This window comes from Ovis canadensis, chromosome 6 (assembly GCF_042477335.2).
Source record: "Ovis canadensis isolate MfBH-ARS-UI-01 breed Bighorn chromosome 6, ARS-UI_OviCan_v2, whole genome shotgun sequence".
Lineage (NCBI taxonomy): Eukaryota > Metazoa > Chordata > Mammalia > Artiodactyla > Bovidae > Ovis > Ovis canadensis.
The window spans coordinates 99,980,250-99,993,766 of NC_091250.1; the positions used below are offsets into that span (position 1 = coordinate 99,980,250).

At 38.6% G+C, this 13,517-nt stretch overlaps 1 long non-coding RNA gene across 3 annotated transcripts in view; it reads left to right on the forward strand.

The window, feature by feature from the left end:
* Positions 1–13,517, forward strand: part of LOC138442581 (uncharacterized) — a 73,134-nt gene that overhangs the window by 4,439 nt on the left and 55,178 nt on the right. The gene's annotated exons all lie outside the window — the stretch shown is intronic.

Here is a 13,517-nt window from a genome sequence, read left to right on the forward strand (position 1 = left end):
GGCTGGATTTTATATTCCAGCAAGTAGAGCTCCCAGCAGCTCTTTTCTAATCTGTACAATAACCCTCACCAGTGCAGTTAGGGAAGCTTTAATGCTAGATGATTTAATGCTTTAATGATAGAGATAGGAAGCAAAGGTGTGGAAAAACATACTGAGTCTAGGTTATCATCTCCAATAAGACAGGAAGAGAGAGATCTATCTTTAATAGTGAAATTTGACGGTTTTAGGATAAAATACTCTAAAGATTTTTATTACCAATTAAGGTAATATTAAATAGCAACAACAATGACAGACTACTCCCATGAATCCTCATCCCTCTGCTGGTAAGATTTCATATTTAGTTCCAAATGTTGGGCAATTCTGGATGAAGGGGATAGGCAAGAAATAGATTTGCCTACCACCAAGCTCCCTTTGATAGTGGAGGACGGAGGAGCCTGGCATGAGAGTGGGACAGGACTTAGCAACTGAACAACAGGTTCACCTTGGCTGTATCCCAAAGCTATCCATGGTCATTCCACCACCACCTCATCTGATAAAGGAATGTGATAGAGGGGAAGTAAAAGTGAAAAGAGGTGGTCTTAGCTCATTACGATTTTATCTTATTTTTGTGATTCTATAAAAGCATATAACCATAGGAAGACTTCTTTTCCAGGGCTCATGAGGGGGATGAACAAGGAGATTTGAAGTAAAGTTTCATTAGTTTCCTAGGAAATCCACTTCAGGTTGCCACATTTTAAAATTATTAATTTACTTGACAATTATTATCTTGATCTGAAATGATTGTTAGAATTTTAAAAACTCATGTGAATTTCTTATTCAATGGACTAGTTATGAGAGAAAGTCAGTAATTAGGTAGAAGCTACCTTCTATGCATCAGATGAAGATTCCAGCCACTAGAGTTTAGACATTTGGATATTTTTTTTTCCCTATTTTGTTTTTTAGTGTTTATTTTGTTTTTATTTTAATTGGAGACTAATTACTTTACAATATTGTAGTGGTTTTTGCCATACATTGACATGAATCAGCCATGGGTGTACATGTGTTCCCCATCCTGAACACCCCCCCCCCTTCCACGTCCTTTCCCATCCCATCCCTCAGGGTCATCCCAGTGCACCAATCCTGAGCACCCTGTCTCATGCATTGATCCTGAACTGGTGATCTAGTTCACATAGGATAATATACATGTTTCAGTGCTATCTTCTCAAACCATTCCACCCTCGCCTTCTCCTACAGAGTCCAAAAGTCTGTTCTTTACATCTGTGTTTCTTTTGCTGTCTCACATATAGGGTCATTGTTACCATCTTTCTAAAGTCCATATATATGTGTTAGTCTACTGTATTGGTGTTTTTCTTTCTGACTTACTTCTCTGTATAATAGGCTCCAGTTTCATTCACCTCATTAGAACTGATTCAAATACATTCTTTTTAATAGCTGAGTAATATTCCATTATGTATATGTACCACAGCTTTCTTATCCGTTTGTCTGCCGATGGACATCTAGGTTGCTTCCATGTCCTGGCTATTGTAAACAGTGCTGTGATGAACATTGGGGTACACGTGTCTTCAATTCTGGTTTGCTCAGTGTGTATGCCCAGCAGTGGGATTGCTGGGTCGTATGGCAGTTCTATTTCCAGTTTTTTAAGGAATCTCCACACAGTTCTCCATAGTGGTTGTACTAGTTTGCATTCGCACCAACAGTGTAAAAGAATTCCCTTTTCTCCGTACCCACTCCAATGTTTATTGTTTGTAGACTTTTTGATAGCAGTCATTCTGACTGGCGTGAAATGGTACCTCATTATGGTTTTGATTTGCATTTCTCTGATAATGAGTGATGTTGAGCATCTTTTCATGTGTTTGTTAGCCATCGGTATGTCTCCTTTGGAGAAATGTCTGTTTAGTTCTTTGACCCATTTATTGATTGGGTCATTTGTTTTTCTGGAATTGAGCTGCAGAAGCTGCTTGTATATTTTTGAGATTAATTCTTTGTCAGTTGTTTTGTTTGCTATTATCTTCTCCCATTCTGAAGGCTGTCTTTTCATGTTGCTTATAGTTTCCTTTGTTGTGCAAAAGTTTTTAAGTTTAATTAGGTCCCATTTGTTTATTTTTGCTTTTATTTCCATTACTCCAGGAGGTGGGTCATAGAGGATCCTGCTGTGATTATGTCGGAGAGTGTTTTGCCTATGTTTTCCTCTAGAAGTTTTATAGTTTCTGGTCTTACATTTAGAGCTTTAATCCATTTTGAGTTTATTTTTGTGTATGGTATTAGAAAGTGTTCTAGTTTCATTCTTTTACAAGTGGATGACCAGTTTTCCCAGCACCAGTTGTTAAAGAGATTGTCTTTTCTCCATTGTATAATCTTGCCACCTTTGTCAAAGATAAGGTGTCCATAGGTGTGTGGATTTATCTCTGGGGTTTCTATTTTGTTCCATTGATCTATATTTCTGTCTTTGTGCCAGTACCATACTGTCTTGATGACTATAGCTTTGTAGTAGAGCCTGAAGTCAGGCAGGTTGATTCCTCCAGTTTCATTCTTCTTTCTCAAGACTGCTTTGGCTATTTGAGGTTGTTTGTATTTCCATACATATTGTGAAATTATTTGTTCTAGTTCTTTGAAAAATACCATTGGTAGCTTGATAGGGATTGCATTGAACCTATAGATTGCTTTGGGTAGTATACTCATTTTCACTATGTTGATTCTTCTGATCCATGAACATGGTATATTTCTCCATCTATTTGTATCATCTTTGATTTCTTTCATCAGTGTTTTATAGTTTTCTATATATAGGTCTTTTGTTTCTTTAGGTAAATTTATTCTTAAGTATTTTATTCTTTTCGTTGCAATGGTGAATGGAATTGTTTCCTTAATTTCTCTTTCTGTTCTCTCATTATTAGTGTATAGGAATGCAAAGGATTTCTGTATGTTAATTTACTATATTCATTGATTAGCTCTAGTAATTTTCTGGTGGAGTCTTAGGGTTTTCTATGTAGAGGATCATGTCATCTGCAAACAGTGAGAGTTTTACTTCTTCTTTTCCAGTGTGGATTCCTTTTATTTCTTTTTCTTCTCTGATTGCTGTGGCTAAAACTTCCAAAACTATGTTGAATAGTAGTGGTGAGAGTGGGCATCCTTGTCTTGTTCCTGACTTTAGGGGAAATACTTTCAATTTTTCACCATTGAGGATAATGTTTGCTATGGGTTTGTCATATATGGCTGTTATTATGTTGAGGTATGTTCCTTCTATTCCTGCTTTCTGGAGGGTTTTTATCATAAATGGATGTTGAATTTTGTCAAAGGCTTTCTCAGCATCTATTGAGATAATCGTATGGTTTTTATCTTTCAATTTGTTAATGTGGTGTATCACATTGATTGATTTGTGAATGTTAAAGAATCTTTGCATCTCTGGGATAAAGCCCACTTGGTCATGATGTATGATCTTTTTAGTATGTTGTTGGGTTCTGTTTGCTAGAATTTTGTTAAGGATTTTTGCATGTTAAGAATTTTGTTAAGGATTTCTGCATGTTAAGGATTTTGGCCTGTAGTTTTCTTTTTCTGTGGCATCTTTGTCTGATTTTGGTATTAGGATGATGGTGGCCCTGTAGAATGAGTTAGAAGTTTACCTTCCTCTGCAATTTTCTGGAAGAGTTTGAGTAGAATAGGTGTTAGCTCTTCTCTAAATTTTTGGTAGAATTCAGCTGTGAAGGCATCAGGTCCTGGGCTTTTGTTTGCTGGAAGATTTCTGATTACAGTTTCGATTTCTGTGCTTGTGATGGGTCTGTTAAGATTTTCTATTTCTTCCTGGTTCAGTTTTGCAAAGTTATATTTTTCTTAGAATTTTTCCATTTCTTCCAAGTTGTCCATTTTATTGGCATATAACTGCTGATAGTATTCTCTTATCATCCTTTGTGTTTCTGTGTTGTCTGTTGTGATTTCTCCATTTTCATTTCTAATTTTGTTGATTTGATTCTTCTCCCTTTTTTCCTGGATAAGTCTGGGTAATGGTTTGTGTATTTTGTGGTATGTTTTCAAAGAACCAGCTTTAGCTTTGTTGATTGTTACTATGGTCTCCTTTGTTTCTTTTTCATTTATTTCTGCCCTGATTTTTATGATTTCTTTCCTTCTGCTAACCCTGGAGAGCTTCATTTTTCCTTTCTCTAGTTGCTTTAGGTGTAGAGTAAGGTTATTAATTTGATTTTTTCTCTTGTTTCTTGAGGTAACCTTGTATTGCTATGAACCTTCCTCTTACCACTGCTTTTACCGAATCCCATAGATTTGGGGTTGTTGTGTTTTCATTTTCATTCGTTTCTATGCATATTTTGATTTCATCTTTGGTTTCTTCAGTGATTTGTTGGTTATTCAGAAGCATGTTTTTTAGCCTCCATATGTTTGTATTTCTAATAGTTTTGTTTTTTTTCCCCTCTGTAGTTGACATCTAATCTTACCGCATTGTGATCAGAAAAGAGACTTGGAATGATTTCAGTTTTTTTGAGTTTACCAAGGCTAGATTTACGGTCCAGGATGTGATCTATCCTGGAGAAGATTCCATGTGCACTTGAGAAAAAGGTGAAATTGTTTTGGGGGTGAAATGTCCTATAGATATCAACTAGGTGTAACTGGCCCATTGTATCATTTAAAGTTTGTGCTTCCTTGCTAATTTTCTGTTTAGTTGATCTATCCGTAAGTGTGGGTGGGGTATTAAAGTTTCCCACTATTATTGTGTTACTGTTAATTTCCCCTTTCATATTTGTTAGCATTTGCCTTACATGTTGCAGTGCTTCTATGTTGGGTGCATATATATTTATAATTGTTATATCTTCTTGGATTGATCCTTTGATCATTATGCAGTGTCCTTCTCTGTCTCTTTTCACTGCCTTTATTTCAAAGTCTATTTTATCTGATATGAGTATTGCTACTCCTGCTTTCTTTTGGTCTCCGTTTACATGAAATGTCTTTTTCCAGCCCTTCACTTACTGTCTGTATGTGTCCCTTGTTTTGAGGTGAGTCTCTTGTAGACAGCCTATATGGGGGTCTTGTTTTTGTATCCATTCAGCCAGTCTTTGTCTTTTGGTTGGGGCATTCAACCCATTTACATTTAAGGTAAATATTGATAAGCATGATCCCGTTGCCATTTACTTTGTTGTTTTGGGTTCGAGTTTATAAACCTTTTCTGTGTTTCCTGTCTAGAGAAGATCCTTTAGCATTTGTTGAAGAGCTGGTTTGGTGATGCTGAATTCTCTGAGCTTTTGCTTGTCTGTAAAGCTTTTAATTTCTCCTTCATATTTGAATGAAATCCTTGCTGGGTACAGTAATCTGTGTTGTGGTTTTTCTCTTTCATCACTTTAAGTATGTCCTGCCATTCTCTTCGGTGAAGGCAATGGCACCCCACTCCAGTACTCTTGCCTGGAAAAGCCCATGGATGGAGGAGCCTGGTAGGCTGCAGTCCATGGGGTCACTAAGAGTTGGGCACGACTGAGCGATTTCACTTTGACTTTTCACTTTCATGCATTGGAGAAGGAAATGTCAACCCACTCCAGTGTTCTTGCCTGAAGAATCCCAGGGACGGGGGAGCCTGGTGGGCTTCCATCTATGGGGTTGCACAGAGTCGGATGCGACTGAAGTGACTTAGCAGCAGCAGCAGCAGCAGCCATTCTCTTCTAGCTTGAAGTGTTTCTAATGAAAGATCAGCTGTTATCCTTATGGGAATCCCCTTGTGTGTTGTTTGTTGTTTTTCCCTGCTGTTTTTCATATTTCTTCTTTGTGTTTGATCTTCATTAATTTGATTAATATGTGTCTTATGATGTTTCACCTTGGGTTTATCCTGTTTGGGACTCTCTGGGTTTCTTGGACTTGGGAGGCTATTTCCTTCCTCATTTTAGGGAAGTTTTCAACTATTATCTCTTTGATTATTTACTCATAGCCTTTCTTTTTGTCTTCTTCTTCTGGAACTCCTATGATTCAAATGTTGGGGTGTTTGACATTGTCCCAGAGGTCTCTGAGGTTGTCTTCATTTCTTTTAATTCTTTTTTCTTTTTTGTCTCTACTTCATTTTATTTCCACCATTCTATCTTCCATCTCACTTGTCCTATCTTCTGCCTCAGTTATTCTACTGTTGGTTCCCTCCAGTTCAGTTCAGTTTAGTTCAGTCACTCAGTCGTGTCCGACTCTTTGCAACCCCATGAATCGCAGCACACCAGGCCTCCCTGTTCATCACCATCTCCCGGAGTTCACTCAGACTCATGTCCATCGAGTCCGTGATGCCATCCAGCCATCTCATCCTTGGTCGTCCCTTTCTCCTCCTGCCCCCAATCCTTCCCAGCATCAGAATCTTTTCCAATGAGTCAACTCTTTGCATGAGGTGGCCAAAGTACTGGAGTTTCAGCTTCAGCATCATTCCCTCCAAAGAAATCCCAGGGCTGATCTCCTTCAGAATGGACTGGCTGGATCTCCTTGCAGTCCAAGAGACTCTCAAGAGTCTTCTCCAACACCACAGTTCAAAAGCATCAATTCTTTGGTGCTCAGCCTTCTTCGCAGTCCGATTCTCACATCCATACATGACCAGAGGAAAAACCATAGCCTTGACTAGACGGACCTTAGTCGGCAAAGTAATGTCTCTGCTTTTGAATATACTATCTAGGTTGGTCATAACTTTTCTTCCAAGGAGTAAGCGTCTTTTAATTTCATGGCTGCAGTCACCATCTGCGGTGATTTTGGAACCCAAAAAAATAAAGTCTGACACTGTTTCCACTGTTTTCCCATCTATTTCCCATGAAGTGATGGGACCGGATGCCATGATCTTCGTTTTCTGAATGTTGAGCTTTAAGCAAACTTTTTCACTCTCCTCTTTCACTTTCATCAAGAGGCTTTTTTAGCTCCTTTTCACTTTCTGCCATAAGGGTGGTGTCATGTGCATATCTGAGGTTATTGATATTTCTCCCAGCAATCTTGATTCCAGCTTGTGTTTCTTCTAGCCCAGTGTTTCTCATGATGTACTCTGCATATAAGCTAAATAAGCAGGGTGACAATATACAGCCTTGACGTACACCTTTTCCTATTCCTACAACAACCAGTCTGTTGTTCCATGTCCAGTTCTAACTGTTGCTTCCTGACCTGCCTACAGATTTCTCAAGAGGCAGGTTAGGTGGTCTGGTGTTCCCATCTGTTTCAGAATTTTCCACAGTTTATTGTGATCCACACAGTCAAAGGCTTTGGTTCCCTCCAGAGTGTTTTTTATCTCAGTTATTGTATTATTCATTATTGATTGACTTTTTTATTTCTTCTAGGTCCTTGTTAAACATTTCTTGCATCTTCTCAATTCTTGTCTCCAGGCTATTTATCTGTAACTCCATTTTGTTTTCAAGATTTTGGATCATTTTTACTATCATTATTCTGTATTCTTTTTTCAGGTAGACTCCCTATCTCCTCCTCTTTTGTTTAGATTTGTGGGAACTTATCATGTTCCTTTGCTAAGTCACTTCAGTCGTGTCCAACTCTGTGTGACCCCATAGATGGCAGCCCACCAGGCTCCCCCGTCCCTGGGATTCTCCAGGCAAGAACACTGGAGTGGGTTACCATTTCCTTCTCCAATGCATGAAAGTGAAAAGTGAAAGTGAAGTCACTCAGTCGTGTCTGACTCTTAGCGACCCCATGGACTGCAGGCCACCAGGCTCCTTTGTCCATGGGATTCTCCAGGCAAGAGTACTGGAGTGGGGTGCCATTGCCTTCTCCAATAATGTTCCTTTACCAGCTTAATATTTCTCTGCCTTTTAATCTTATTTAGATTACTGTGTTTGGGGTGGCCTTCTGTATGCTGGAAGTTTGTGGTTCCTCTTTATTGTGGAGCCTGCTCTCTGTGGGTGGGGTTGGATGAGTGGCTTGTCATGGTTTCTTGGTTAGGGAACCTTGTGTCGGTGTTCTGGTGGGTGATGCTGGATCTCCTCTCTCTGGACTGCACTAAAGTATTCAGTAGTGAGTTTTGAGGTGTCTATGGGTTTGGGTGCCCAGTGCACCCAAAAAGATTGACAGAGTTGGGCAGAGAAGAAAAGAGGGACAGAGGAGATAGTGTTGACATGAGGGAGAAAAAGAAAGATCAAAAAGGAGACAGAGCAATCAAGCCAGTAATCACACTCCTAGGTAAAAATGGGTACTGAAGATTGGATTCTTAAAGATGCAAAACTGATAACAAAAACCAAAAAGCAAAGATTAAAAATCTAGAATAGAGGTTAAAATCTTGAAAATACAATATTAAAAAAACTAAACAAAATCACACAAAATATAGATATATATATATATGAAATTTGCTTTTAAGAAGGGGTCTTTTTTTGGCAAGGTATTAGGTTATAAAAATGAAAATTAAAGGAGTATAAAGAACTTAAAACTAAAAAAAATTAAAAAATGATAATAGTAAAATATATCTAGGAATTTCTCTGGAGCTGTTGAGGGCAGTGTGGGGTCAGTTCAGTTCAGTTCAGTTCAGTCGCTTAGTCGTGCCCGACTGTTTGCAGCCCCATGAACTGCAGCACGCCAGGTTTCCCTGTCCATCACCAACTCCCGGAATCCACCCAAACCCATGTCCATCGAGTCGGTGATGCCATCCAACCATCTCATCCTCTGTCATTCCCTTCTCCTCCTGCCCTCAATCTTTCCCAGCATCAGGGTCTTTTCAAATAGGTCAGTTCAGTTTCAAATAATTCCTTCTTCCAGCTTATACTTCTTCTCAAGGTTTATAGGCCCCTTCCAATGTAGTCAATGCTAACTACAGGGTTTTTTCTGTTGCACCTGTCACCTCCAGAGCAGTCCCCTCTTGTTTGTTTATTTTGGCTTCCTCTCTTTGCAAGTCTCTTCAGCGTCTAATTTCTGCCCTGACACAAGGGGGCAAAGTTATTTAGGTTATTTAGGCTAACTTGTTCAGTTGTGCTGTGGAGAGGAAGGAACACTGCAAACAAATATCACTGGTGTGTGTGGGGAGTGCTCACAGTGTCTGGGCCACACTAGGTTTGCCCCTGCTCATGGAGTATATGCTTTCCTGGTCTACAATGCTCAGGCTCCAGGTTGCTCTGCAGGGGAACTGTCTAAAGTGAGCCTTGGGTTGCATGTACTTCCCAGGTCTAAGCCACTCAGGTTCAGGTTCTCGGGTACTCCACAAAGGGACAGACTCAGCTGGGCCTGCGTTTTGTGCCCTTCTCAGGTCTGAACAGCTCAGGCAACCAGGTGCTCGGTGAGTGGACTCTCCCAGCTGGGCGGTGCATCTTATCAACTCCCCGGTCCCAGTCTCTTGGTTTCCTGGGTGCGCCACGAGAGCGCAGTCTCAAATGTGCCATGTGGCTCCTCTGGGGAGCTGATCTCTGACTGCAACCCTCATGGCGGATGTCAGCCGTCCAGGATCCCAGCAAGACTTTGTTAGTAACTGGGGACTTGCTCACAGTTTGGTAGAGGATCCTATCTCTGGGGCCATGATTGTCCCTTGCCTTCTGGCTCTGGCTGTCGCCTGCCTGTGTCTCTGCCTCCAGTGGGGGGAGGGGCTGGTCCGCAGCCAGCTAGCTCTCCTCTAGTATTCCGCTCAATCCTGTTTTGTGAGCAGGCCAGGCTGTGCCTTAGAGCTTTTCATGGGAAAGTTCTCTCTCTCCTTTTCTTTGGCTATCCTGCAGTTTGGATTGCTATCTCATGTTAGCTCCCTCAGATTGTCTTCAGGGCCTTCAGGCCGGGTCCCTACCCTATGCATGCTGCCGGCATCTCCCTGTTCAGCCCCCACTAGCTGCTGGCAGACGCAAGCCTCTGGGCTACCTCTCTGCTGGGAGTTGCAGCTAGGCAACTAATCTGTGGGTTCTCTCTCTTTTTTTTCCCCTCCCAGTTATATTGCCCTCCAAGATTCCAAACCTTTCCACAGACCCACTGGTAAGAGGGTTTCCTGGTATTTGGAAACTTCTCCTTCATGACTCCCTCCCCAGGACAGGTCTCTGTCCCTAACTCTTTTGTCTCTCTTTTTATCTTTTATATTTTGCCCTACCTCCTTTCGAAGAGAATAGGCTGGCTTTCTGGGTGCCTGGTGTCCTTCCCCAGCATTCGGAAGTTGTTTTATGGAATTTGCTCAGTGTTCAAATGATCGTTTGGTGAATTTGTGGGGGAGAAAGTGGTCTCCCTGTCCTATTCCTCCACCATCTTAGGACCACGCTTGGATTTTGATTTTGAAAAATAATAAAATCTGTTCCCTTAAGGCTACATTTATTGTTTAATTGCTATCGTGTAATTACCATATTTAGCCTTTATTCTTTGTGTTTGAATTTTGTGCTATTTAAACTTTGTGGTATACCTAGTTATGATTTTGAGAAGGTAATTGGTGATTGTAGCTGGCACTTCTGACTTCTCATCCCCAAAACATTCCCCTCTTGTTCTCACAAAACAAGATAAAAGAAAAAGAGAGAGAGATGGGGCCAGGGGCGGGGGGCGGGAAGAGAACTGATTTTTAAAAAATTATCAGGTGACTAAATGTTCAAGGAAACCGAGTGCTGCTCTCTGTAAGATAAAACATATCCTTAAAGTGTTTAGGGTAATCCTTTTCTCCTTTGGTAGTGATTAGTTTAGGGGTGGTCATGTGCTCCAGTTCTAGCCAGTTTGAGAGGAAGTGCTGAGGGTTCTGGCAAGGAGAGAAGCACAGTGAGAAGCCACCCTTTCTTTATGCCTTTAAGACTCCTAGTCAGTGACAACTAACTTCTAATCAATAAAGCAAAACCTAGAGGAAGTAGGGAAAATGACTCAAAGCTCTGAGCTAACCAACTCTGCATGCTTTCTTCTGGACTTCCTGTAACATGAAATGAAAACACACCATTTCTAGTCTGACATTTCTATTACAACAGAAAACACTCTAACAGAAATAGCATAAAACAAAAGTCATACAAACACACATATAGTATTTATTTTACCCTTTTCTCATTACAAAAGCAATATATATCTATTTTGGAAATTTGGGATATAGGTGTTCACAAGAAAGAAAATTTTTTTTAAATGAGAGATAACTATGTCAACACTTTTTGCATATATTCTGTTGTTCCTATGCATGCACTTTGTATATTGTATAATTTAAACATTAAACTAATTGTTTTATACCTAATTTTTAAACTTAATAACCAAGAGAACTAAAGATTTAAATCAGTTAATCCTAATTAGAGATTAAATTGAATCTTAATTTTATTTGGTTTCCTATGAACACAAATTATAGCAGTCAGACAAGCTTTAGGAATTGATTTGACATTGAAACTAGGCCAAAGATAAAACATGAAATTCAGATGTATTTTAACAGATGAAATTTAAATGTATTTTAACACAAATATTATGTCTTTGAGACTACCAAGTAAGTTCTGAGACCAGAGCACTTAAAATTTTTTTCTAGTTCATTTACACTGATTTATTCTCCTGGGAAGATAATGTTTGTGGTACCTCAACACTTTTTGGTTTGCTTATTTTTAGCTATGATACCTGTTTTTCAAACTGAATTTGACTTTGTGCAGTCTTTGTTTAATTCATTGTTGTTTGTTCATGTTATGTATAACTAAATTGAATTGCAAGCAGAAATCCATTTTTTAAACCTGTTTTATGAGTGACTTCACTTTCACTTTTCACTTTTATGCATTGGAGAAGGAACTGGCAACCCACTCCAGTGTTCTTGCCTGGAGAATCCCAGGGACGGGGGGCCTGGTGGGCTGCCATCTATGGGGTCGCACAGAGTCGGACACGACTGAAGCGACTTAGCAGCAGCAGCAGCAGCATATGCTAAATAGAAAAAAGACAGCCAAGATAGACTCTTAATTATCTGATAGATTTAATTACAGAAGATACAAGGAATCCTCATCTTTTATTATGCCTGAAAATAGAGTAAATGACTATAATATCAAATATTAAATACTCTTTGTTGAGTGATGTACTTTTAAAAGTTACATTTACCTTTTGCACTATTAATTTTGGTTTGCATCTGTATTCATAATTTACATACCACAATATTTTATATAATATAGTTACTTCTGCAAAGTTTTTCATACATTTGGAGCCTTAAGAGAGTTTCCAAGGTTAAAATGGTGAGTGATCAAATTGAAATCCAGTTTCAATATTATTATGTATATATAAACACAGTCCATGGGGTCACAACTATGCACAAACAGATGAATATATTCTGATACATTTTTATTATAATAAACTTCTTTATAAATATACAAGATCAGTTGGCAATTCTTAGTTTTTTTTGTGACATTGCTCCTTTGGCAGCCTGATTTGGCCTATAAACTCCTCTCAGGATAATGTTTTTAAGTACATAAAATAATAGAAATAGGAATCAAAGAAAAGTTGTTCCATTGAAACAGTTTTGTGCATAGAGCACAGGTTAAAAACACCTGCATAAAGATTTTGAATAGCCCTTTAGTTAATATATTTACAAAAATGCCCAAGAACATATCTAAATAAAACAGTTCCATGAACAAAGCCAAACTGACATATGTTTTATAAACACAAATCTACTAAAGCCCTTAGATTGTATCTCATATATTTTTGCTTTTAAATCCACCCAACAGAATTGTTATAAGTTTAGGAGTAAGAATACGCATGATGAAGAGACAAGGGAGAAGCATGGTTTTGTTGTGACTTATCTTTATATTCCTGTGTCATCTGGCAGAACTATATATTCTTGGTATCAATATACACACCTTTAAAGTTAACTTTGAGTATTTTAGCACTTTACAAATTTTGAGTCCAGCCCAATTCAGTTGTGGAGTTGGGTCATTGATTGGCTAAAGGTATGAGTTTAGTAAAAAGGAGATGTGAATGAAAAAAAGGTAGAAAGAAGGAATTCAATTAATAAAGACAGAATTGGAAAATAATATAGAATGTGGAAAAAAACCCACCACACCCTACAAAACTAAAAGACAAAGTATGAGGAGAGAAAAATAAGGAAAACAAAGACCTGCCATTAGTTTAATTAGCAATTTACTTTTCACAGTTCCACAAGGCCTGGAATATGTGGAAATTACATTTCATCTTCAATGTGGCACTGCATATCACATGTGAATATAGTAATATTTTACCTATTTAAAAAAATAAATAGTGGTTGAGTTTAAGTCCTTATATAGTTTTCTTATTTAGTGGATACTAAAGAACCCTTTCATCCTAGTCCCCTTTTCATGGAATGTATGGAAACAGGCCTGAATTAAAAGAGGTGTTGTGCCAACATACTTTGGAAACCACAGCATTTAATGCGAATATCAGTGGATGTTAGTTTCACATTTACAGAGTTTTTCTTTTCCTTTTTCTAATACTCTTCTGTCTCTTTTGACTTGTAATAGTGAGACTGAGGTTTCCAGAGTTCATTTTACATATCAAATAATATTTTGCTTATGCATTTTGCTTGATTTTTTTTTTTTAGTGATTTGTGGATTATGGATTTAGAAAGATCAGAAGACAGAAAAAATCCATCATCTTAAAAGAGAGGGTATATTTTTTATAAAACATAATCACTATAGATCTTTTCTTGATTGTATATT